At 36.0% G+C, this 11,043-nt stretch overlaps 1 pseudogene; it reads left to right on the forward strand.

Moving 5' to 3' along the window:
• Nucleotides 1-248: 248 nt before the first annotated feature.
• LOC128123943 (vomeronasal type-2 receptor 116-like) lies at nucleotides 249-7,084 on the forward strand (annotated as a pseudogene).
• The last annotated feature ends 3,959 nt before the right edge of the window (nucleotides 7,085-11,043 follow it).

Here is an 11,043-nt window from a genome sequence, read left to right on the forward strand (position 1 = left end):
AATGAATGAACTGTGGACCAACAGCTGACGAGAACCCATGGCACTGAACTAGGCCCTTTGGATAAGTGAGACAGTTATTTAGCTTGAACTGTTTAGGGGGGCCCCAGTTAGTGGGACTGGGACCTGTACCTAGTGCATGAGCCAGGTTTTTGGAAACTAGTGCCTATGGTAAGACACTGTGCAGCCTTGGTGCAGGGAGGAGGGGCTTGGACTGCCTCAACTGAATGTACTAGGCCTGGTGACTCCCCATGGGAGATCTTGCCTTGAAGAGATGGGAACTGGGGGTGGAAAGTGAAAACTTTCCTAATTACTACTGCAAAAATCAGAGAAAATATTTAATTGGACTTACAGTACCAATTTGGGTAGTTCCTGCAACTTTTGGACCATTCCAGTACATGTCTAGAACTACAGAGGTGTATTAAGGTGGGATAATTTTAATGAAATACTGTCTCCTTCAAGTTGACTTTCTAAGTACCAAAAAGGTTAAAAGGCAGATACTGGGTTTATATCTACTCAGTTCTATCAAAAATAAATGCTTAGATACTTTCAGCAGAGAACAGAACAACCTTATCACAAAAAGGCAGCAGAAGTCTGAAACATTTTACCAGAAAACTTAGTTTATTTGTAGTTTTTGGACAACCACAAGAAATGGGATATGATTTTAATAATGAGGATAAGAATTCACATTTTCTAACACCCCCAGCATTTGCTTAGTGCATGTAGCTTTTAGACCAAACATTATTCATTATATCTTCTTCATTTATGCTTATGTTCTATGTCCTCCAGCTCTACTATGGTTATTTTCAACCTCTCCTGATGTCCATGAACAATTTCCTCATCTCTACCAGATAGCTCCCAAGGACACATCTTTACCACTAGCCATGGTGTCCCTATTGGTTCACTTCAGATGCAACTGGGTAGGAGTTATCATTTCAAATGAAGACTGTGGAATTCAATTTCTTTCTGAATTGAGAGAGGAGATGCAAAGGAACATTGTCTGTTTAGCATTTGTGACTATTATCGTCCACGGGAATTTATCATTCCTTAAAATGGCTGATAAGTACTTTCACCAGATCATGATGTCTTCAGCAAAAGTTGTGATTGTTTATGGAGACAATGACTCTATTGTACAATTGAACTTTATGCCATGGAAATCTATAACAGTTAACAGAATCTGGGTCAGTATGTCACAATTTGATAGAATCACAAGTAAAGGAGATTTCTTGCTTAACTCCCCCCATGGGACTCTCTTTTATTCACATCAGAATTCTGAGATATCTGGTTTTAAACAATTTATGCAGACAGTGCACCCTTCAAATTACAGTAATGAAATTTCATTAGTTAGACTATGGTGAATATATTTTAATTGTTCTTTGTCATCATCTAATTGTAAGAAACTGAAAAATTGTTCTACCATAAATATATTCAAGTGGTTGTTTAGGCACCAGTTTGGAATGTCCTTGAGTGACTCAAGTTATAACTTATACAACGCTGTGTATGCTGTGGCCCACTCACTCCATGAAATGCTTCTGAAACAAGTAGACATATGGTCAGAGAATGCTGGAAAAGGGCTGCAATTGGACTCCTGGAAGGTATTTTTTCTTGCATTGAACGGCCTGTGTGTCATAGAGATGACTTTGTTGAAGGGAACCATAGTTTTCTAAATCTAGGCAAACTTCAAACTTTTCTTTCAGATTCATATATTTCTGGACTCTTTCATTGCATGTGATGAAGATTGTATTAGTTCCATAAATTATGTTGCAAGTGATATTGGCACAAGTATGCATTTTACATTCTAAGTGAAGAAATTTTTTCCAGAATATTTCAAACACAAACATTAACCTTATGTTTTTAAAGTTTGGAAGAAAAATATTTTTCATGAAATTTTTAAATGAAAACAAGAAAATGAATTTTGTTATATGTTCAAAAAGTTGTTCTTCATTGGAATAAATAGATTCCAGTTAATACTAGTAGTACTGCTACTCTTTGAACCATTATGGAACACACTTCCCTAGGTTATGATCAAATCACAATTTTGCCAGGAAGAAATAGAGAATGCGTCTCTAATCTATAAGCATCTAATTTAGGGTGTGTGTGTTAGAGTATCAACACCAGTGAGAAAATTTTAACTTTAGAGTGAATGATTATATGTAACTTCTTTTGTTCATTACCGAGTACTTCTAATAAAGTTACATTTTAGGAGAGGCAAATGAAAAATACTGGCATTAAACAATTCATGTTTTCTGTCCTACTGTGTAAGCATACTTAAAACTAAAATAACAAATGTGTTTTAGATGTTCTCTTATCTGAAGAACATACAATTTGTAAATACTCCTAGAGATCTGGTAAATATGAACCAAAAGACAAAACGGGATACAGAGTATGATATTTTCTATATTGCAGATTTTGAACACTTTGGACTTAAAGTGAAAATAGGAAAGTTTTCTGGACATTTTCCAAATGATCAACAATTGTACATATCCGATGAAATGATAGAGTGAGCCACAGATTTCAGAGAGGTAATTTAGTCTTAAATGATTTACATGTAGAACAAGTACTCTAAAACAGCATGTTTCATCATTGGGATAAAAGGTTTTGACATTTACTCATTTGTGGACTCATTTCCACTCATCTATATTTTCTCTCTCTGTCTCTCTGTCTCTGTCTCTCTGTGTGTGTGTCTGTCTGTCTGTCTCTCTCTCTCTCCCTCTCTCCTCTCTTCTGTGTTTCACAATACATAAATGACCATACATTCATAACATTTGTCATAAAAATATGGATTTTTACTTTATAACATATGTGTTTAAAAGGAGAATTTTCAGTGCCTCCTTGTTGTAAAGCACTGCAGTTTTGCAACTTACATTAAATTATGTCTAAAATTTGTCTGATTTTCCTCAGATTCCACCCTCTGTATGCAGTAGACCCTGCAGTCCTGGACACAGAAAAATCACCTCAGGAAGGGAAGGCTGTCTGTTGTTTTGATTGTAACCCATGTCCAGAAAATAAAATTTCCAACATGACAAGTAAGGAAATTATATCAACAGATTTCTTATTTTCTCTCATATTTACATAGTTCTCAAAAAGTCCTTTGGGAAAATGGAATAGAAGAATCTCACTAAGAAGCTGAAAATATAAGTATCACTGTTATTTGAAATAATATACTCTGTCTTTGAACTGCATTTTTGTGTCATTATTCTAGAACCCATGAACATAATATTTACTCCTGCACATTATTTTAGAACACTAATGGTTACTATTGCAACTCATCTTCATCATAATAGTCAGCATTTGTAATAAGTTGTATCTACCTTTCAGTTTATTTAAGACTTATATACTGTGCATACATATGTTTCTTGTTCCCCTGTTCCCAGTGTTTCTAACAAGGAGTATATGTTCAGTGATGTTGTACTATGTTTTAGAAACACTCTTTTTTGTACTGTGTGCAAATGTAGATCATGCTACGTAGAAATGTAAAATGTAGAAATGTAGAAACGTTATCATTGGTAGTTTGTATTTTTAGCTTTACTAAACTTCATAGGTGAGTTTGGATACCATCATATTGACTCTGAAATAAAGAGTTTATTATAATATTTATAACAAGTAAATCAAAGAGACTTTTTTAATTAAAGAGGTTGTTTAAACTAATTTGAGGTAAAGAAACTTGGAAAACTTCATTTTGGTAATGTATCAGGTAACAGAAAGGTAGAATTAATAAGTGTAGTAGTGATAACAAATAGCTAAATACTTAACTGACAGTTTCACATAGAGCCAGACCACCATGTAAATGATTCTATATGAGTTAAACTTGAGGATTATGAAAATATAGTACAGGTTTTTAAAAATTACACTAAAATAATAAACATATTTGATTGCAAAACCCAGTGAATAATGTGAGAAAGTAAACTACTCGAATAGAATAATGCATAAAAAGAAAATAAAAATTGTTTAATTCAAATGATATACACACACACACACACACACACACACACACACACATATATATATATATATATATATATATATATATATATATATTCCAAATTAACTGTTAAAACATTGACATTTGGGTTAGTTAAACACAACTCGATTTTTAAAATTCCCCTTCACCTACTTAGAAAAACATGAGATGAGTGGAGGAGGGGGAAATTATGATAAGGGTGTATTGTATATGAGAAGAATATATTTTCAATACAAAGAAATAATTAGAACATTTTATAATTAATTTTAAAAGAATATTGAAAATTTAAATATTATAATGCTCCTAATCAAAAGTTTAGATGACACTCCTTAGCAATATCAGAGAGGATTGAAAAACTGCTGGCTGTTTGGAACCTGGGGCCTATGCAGGAACACTTGGCTCAACCTGGGAGGAGGGGACTGGACCTACCTGGACTGAATATACCAGGCTGAGCTGAATCCCCAGGGGAATCCTTGTCCTGGAGGAGATGGGAGTTGGGGGGGGGGCTGGGGGGAGGGCTGGGGGGGGGGCGAGAGGGGGGAGGACAGGGAAATCGGTGGCTGATATGTAAAATTAAATCAAATTATAAAATTTAAAAAAAGAAACTTTTTGATGGATAAACTCAGTGCTGAAATGGAATCAGTGCTGAAATGGAATCATCACTTTTCAGTTTTTTTCTGTTGTATCAATGCAATTAGAAGAAAAAGAAATATGTTGTGGTATAAATCACAAATTGTCACCAACATGTGGTACTATCTTTCAAAATCATGCCCTTAAGATTTAGAATATTATCTAGATTTTGGCATTTTCTCAATAAATGCTATAACCTTGGGAGCATTGCGCTGTCAAATCTTACAGAAATTTATAAAATTTGCAGATAATTTGCCCAACTAAAGTTCAAACATTGAAGCATAAAACTAAATGGGATGTTTTTGACATGTAGAGAATTTAGATGATATTTTCTTCATGTTGTTTCTGCATGCCTTGACAGTGCTGGATATTTTTTCTGTTTCTTTTCTTTTTTATTTTTGATATTATAATACAATTATATCATTCTCTGTTCCCTATCCTTCCTCAAACACCTCCAATAAAGTGCCCCAGAATCACTTCCAAATCTATAGGCTCTTTTCTCATTAATTGTTGTTATGCATGTTTGTTTTATGTGTATGTAGATATATTTCTAAATACAAACTCTTCAGTCTGTGCAATATTACTTGTATGTTTTCAGGACTAACCTTTTTGATTTCCAAAATTGATCAGTTGGTGTGCTTTACTCTGGGAAAGACAATTTCTTCCACTCTCAATATTCCTCAGATGCCTGTAGCTCTCGTTCTAGCATTGTGACTTGATGGTCTTTGCCCATCCACTTTGCCATGTCTATTGTTTTTAAACTTGTTCACCCTAATTTAAGCAATCATGTTGGTGAGACTTTATGACTGTAGCTTGTGACATTTATAGGAGTCACTGGCTCACATCAAGTTCCATGATCCCCTTAGCTCTTACAATCTTTCCATCCCACCCTTCAGCAATTTTTCCTGAGCTTTAAGTGACAGAATATTATAATAGATGTACCCATTGTACTTGGTGGCACAATTCAACATTTTAAGGGGCTGTTATTTTTCCCTAGTATCTCTGCCTCAATGATACGTTTCTTTGATGAGGCGAGAGGACTTTACTAATATGTGTGTAAGCACAAATATTTTCAAGATTGTTAGGTATTAGATTGTAATCATAATTTAGTACATGTGGGTTCTAAGATATGGATTGGGTAGAATTTGATTTCCAAAGAGCCCCATGAGGTCATTTATTTGTGAGACCTTATTTGATGAATTATAAGATACAGTGAACTAGCTCATTATCAGTTCTTGTTTTGTATAGTACACAAAAATATGATTAACAAATGTGTTTTTCCATGAATGATTTAATCTAAAGTTGGTTACTGTGACTATCTGAACATTATTTAAAAGTGTATTATTGTTTTTTTAATGTTCATGGGTAAGTAAGATAAATATAAAAACCCTTTGCATTAAGATGAAAGACAACAGAAAATAGAATTAAATCTTATGGATCAAAGATCTTTAGTTTTCATATAACACAAGATGTAAATAAAATTTTGCTATGACTTCCTAATTCATTAATGTGTCATGTTTCATGAGTACAAGGAAAAAAATTAAAACTCAAAATTCTTCCCTTCCTATACTAGACATGGATGATTGTGTGAAGTGTCCAGATGATCAGTACAGCAATGCAAAACAAACTCACTGCCTCAAAAAAGTTGTGACCTTTCTGGCTTATGAAGACCCATTGGGAATGTGTCTGGCCAGCTTGGCTCTGTGTTTCTCTTCTCTTACAGCTATTGTACTAGCTATCTTTTTGAAACATCAAGATACACCCATAGTTAAGGCCAATAACCGAGTTCTCAGCTATGTACTACTCATTTCCCTCATATTTTGTTTTCTCTGTCCCTTGCTTTATATTGGTCATCCCCATATGGCCACCTGTTTCTTGCAGCAGACCTCGGTTTCCAATTGTCTTCACTGTGGCTACCTCCTCTGTCTTGGCTAAGACAATTACTGTGGTACTAGCATTCAAAGTCCACTGTTCCAGATAGAAGAATGAGATGGCTGCTGGCATCAGGTGCACCTAACTTCATCATTCCCATCTGCACTGTGATCCAACTGATTCTCTGTGGAATCTGGATGGGAACTTCTCCTCCATTTGTTGATGAGGATGTACATGCTGAACATGGCCATATTTTGATTGTCTGCAACAAAGGTTCAGTTATTGCCTTCCACTTTGTCCTGGAATATTTGGGCTCCCTTGCCCCTGACAAGTTTCACTGTAGCTTTCCTGGCCAGAAATCTGCCTGACACATTCAATGAAGCCAAATACCTGACATTCAGCATGCTGGTGTTCTGCAGTGTCTGGATCACCTTCCTCCCTGTCTACCAAAGTACCAAGGGCAAGGCTACAGTAGCTGTGGAGATTTTCTGTATCTTGGCCTCAAGTGCAGGGCTACTTTTTTTCATCTTTGCCCCAAAGTGCTGTATTATTTTGTTCAAACCACAGATAAATTCTTTTCATAGGATCAGGAAAAGACATTCTAAAACTGAAAATAGACATTAAATATAACAAACTTTTTTCCTATACAAGATATGCATACAATATCACAAGCATCCTTTCTGCTAGGCAAATATGTCAAAGTAAGAAGTCTGATCTTATGGAAAAATATACAAAATAAAATGGATAATAAAGTTTAAGCACAAAATCTGGATTTCAGTTCTATTAAATGAAACATTATAATAAGCCATTTCTACTCATGTAATTCTGCTTTTTGTTGTTGTTTATTATTGAATTGTGTGGTTTCTGAATACTGGCATGGAAAATTTTACATTATTTCATTTGACTGCAGTTTTCCACTACAAATATTGTGTTGTTTTTACATTCCAAAAAATATTGGGATATAGAATGTATATACAAAAAGATTTAATTATGAAAATCTTCATATTGATCTAAGACTGTAAAGAAAACTACAAAAAAGTAATTAAATTATGTTCTATGTAAGGGTATAGACCAGAACATGGGATAATACAAATAATGATGCTAAGAGATATATAATGCTAAATGCATTCTTATTTAATTTGAAGCTTGAACAATAGGAACGTATTTCATGTCTTAATTTGTAAGGCTGTTGAATATCTCATGGCTGGGCATGGGGAAAAGGGCTTATAGTATAACACTCTACTGTTAGTTTTGCTAAGTGATCACAGTATCAAAAGCCTTTTTTAATATTTATGCTTATATCTAGAGTCATAGGCTGCTCTCAACCTTGGTTATAAAAGTTTATTTATGTAATAGAAGTCAAGGGAGAAATATATAATAGTTTACATTTCCTGAGAAGAACAGACTAAGTGCTCTGACCTAAATAGGACATTTAACCAAATCCTCTCATCATCATGGCTTAGGGAACATCGTGGAATAGGTGGCAGAAGGATTTAAGAGCCAACAGGAAAGTAGTTCTGGAAATGCCATCTTTATAACAAGATGTTTCTGTTGTATTTCTGGTACTTGACAAAATCTCCACAAGAACAAACAAGTGAAAATACTGGCAAAGTCTCAGTAGATCTTCTTTAGGAACCCACCCCAACACACTAGTGAGGTATAGGCAATTGATAGTGCCTATGGGAGGAAAACGTTTTTGAGGTTGTGTTTTCTGTTAGCATTCTAATAAATGACCCTAAACTCATGCACATGTTACCATCACTAACTGAGCTTACTGTGTTATGAAAATCAACAGCCAAACATTTGGGAGAAGGGTCTGATTCGATGAGTGGAATGTTGTTTGGAGATGCAAGGAGTAGATATGATTCTGTTACATTGATTAATGACATTCTCAAAAAGAAATAAATTGAAAAATGTTCTCTATGAGAGGGTGCCTGGACTGGTCTACTCTGGTGACCAGTTTAGCGAAAAACCTGTCATCATAGAGCCTTTGTCCAGAGACTGATGGAGGCAGATGCAGAGATCCATAGCCAGGCACCAGGCTGAGCTCCAGGAATCCAACTGATGAGAGAGAGGAGGGATTCTTCAGGTGGGGGCCATTGAGATCATGATGGGAGGTCATACAGAGATGACGGGCCATACTAGTGGAAGCCCATGAAATGTGGACTGGTGGCTATGGAGCCAACATGGCCATCTAGGCCATCTGGATATGGAAGACCTTTGTTTGGCTTGAACTATTTGTCGGGGGGAGGGCACCTAGTCAGGGGGGATCGGGATCTATCTTTGGTGCATGGGCAGGCTTCTGGGAATCTTGAGCCTGTGGTGTGATGCCTTCCACAGCCTTGGTGCAGTGGGAAGGGGCTTTGACCGGCCTAGGCACAGTGTGCCAGGCTTTGCTGACTCCCCATGGGAGATCTTGATTTGGGGGAAGTGGGGATGTGGGATGGCTTGAAAGAGAGGGCTGGGGTTGGGAGGAGGGAGGAGGTGGGATCTGTGGGTGGTATGTGGAGTGAGTAGAAAATTTCTTAATAAAGAAAAATGAAAAAAAAGATTGTTCATCATTCATCTATGAATTGAAGGTGACTGTTCCCAGTAATAAACTTAAGGGTCCATAGAACTGAAATTAACCTGTGCCCTAACATGTTCTTAGGCTTCATAGGAATTCCCAGGGTCAGAAATCCTAGGGCCTAGATGATCTAGTAAGTTAACTAAATAGAGAGTTCCTACTACTTGAATGTTAAGAGAACTGGAAATAGACATAGAGAACAGGCAAAGGAATCCTAATTACCACTTGAAAATTGGTGGTGCTTTTTGTCATCTTTAAAAACCTGACATTCTTAGAACTACAATATGGACTGGACCACATATCCTTTATAACCCTCTAGCTCTGGATTGTTCTGTAAGATTTTTGTGACATTTTCATGGACTAGAAATGGCTTGGTCATGAATTGGTCCCTGTGTGTAGTGGCTAATAGCCAATAATTTAGAAACTGGTTGCTAATCTTTCTTTAATTCGTGATTTTAAGGTTATTGCCACTTTCAGGAAAGTCATTGGTTTCTTTAAAGAACATTGTGGCAGGAATATATCCTAGGGAAATTCCAGATCTGTGACATCACTTTGAAAATAACACTTTGAGGGTAACATGTTGGACAATGTATGTCTATATTAGAAGTTATAAGAAAGACTGATACACAGAGAAACCCTGTCTTGAACAACCAGAAAAAAGATAGAAAAAAAGAAAGAAAGACCAATGTGTCTCTTCTGGGATCTCTCCAAGTAGAAGGTATAATGATAATTATTTGAATTGAAATTGAAGTCTCAAAAACTTTTACATGGCCTGAGTTTTGTTTCTGTGACATGGATTTGGTCTGGTCTCAGTCTTTTTTGTGGATTTGATTCTCTGAGAGACTTCTTTGTAGCTTGGCTTACTTTTATCTGAGAAAGACTCTCATCTTTCATTGCTCACAGTGTCAGGGAGGGATGCAGTGAACATTGTAAGTATCAAGGATTGCATGAAGCCATTTTGAGTTGTTTATCTTCCATCTTATGAGGTCCGAGTAGTTTGGAAATTTTAATTGCAGAGGAAACTGTTAACCAGCACTCCACTCCCCGCTATGTCTCTTACACTCATTCTGTACCCTCTTCTGCAGTGATCCATGAGCTTTGGCATCAGTGACTACAGATGTCCACAGATAATTAATAGCCTACCATGTCCCAGTAACAGGTGATTGTTCTCAGGATATTCACCACTAGTTACGAGTTGAGACTGACAATAACAGTGAGCTATGGGTAAAAGCATACCTGTTCAGAAGGCAATTTGACAGGCCCATAATGTCTATCAAACAAAACTATAAAAATTTCTTCTTCCACCATAGAATTTCATTCTGACTTACATTAACAGCTTGAACTCTCTTTTGTCTAGTGGGCATTGCATCTTATTGGAAGGCTGTTGTTCTTACCCCTGATAATTGAGCAACTATGCTGAAGAAATCATATTTTTCCTGGAATGTTGTTGGAATAGCTTGCAGGGTCCATAGACAAACAGGAATGTTGGTGACAATTCTCCACCGACAGTTTCACATCACCCCTCTGACATTCCATTAGGCAGCTAACATGGTGAGAGTTTCCATTCTAGTCCCAGGTTAATTTCTCGGTGTCTTGCAGTCAAAGTATGTACATTCAGTGTTTTTAGCCATAGATCATACCAACCAGTCCTGCCAAATTTCAAGAGCATAAGCAATGACTTTTATAATTTGTGGGCCTCAGAGTCTTTCCTAGACTAAAACACATACACACTAATACTACTACCAATAAAATTTTCAGTTAATAATTTTATGGCTTCTTACAGTTTCTCTTTACATTTTATAAGATCAAAAACTTGTTCATCATTGTAACAAATAGATTCTAGGTAATACTAGTAATATTGCCATTTTCTGAACTATTAATAAACCAAAATTGCCTAAGTTATGATCAAAACATAGTGTTGCCAGGAAGAAATACAGCATTTGTCTCTACTCTATACGCATATAATTTAGGTGTGTGTACTTTAGAGTATCAACTCCAGTGATAAAATTTTAAATCT

Source organism: Peromyscus californicus, unplaced genomic scaffold, assembly GCF_007827085.1.
Source record: "Peromyscus californicus insignis strain IS unplaced genomic scaffold, ASM782708v3 Scaffold_4__1_contigs__length_199733344, whole genome shotgun sequence".
Taxonomy (NCBI): Eukaryota; Metazoa; Chordata; class Mammalia; order Rodentia; family Cricetidae; genus Peromyscus; species Peromyscus californicus.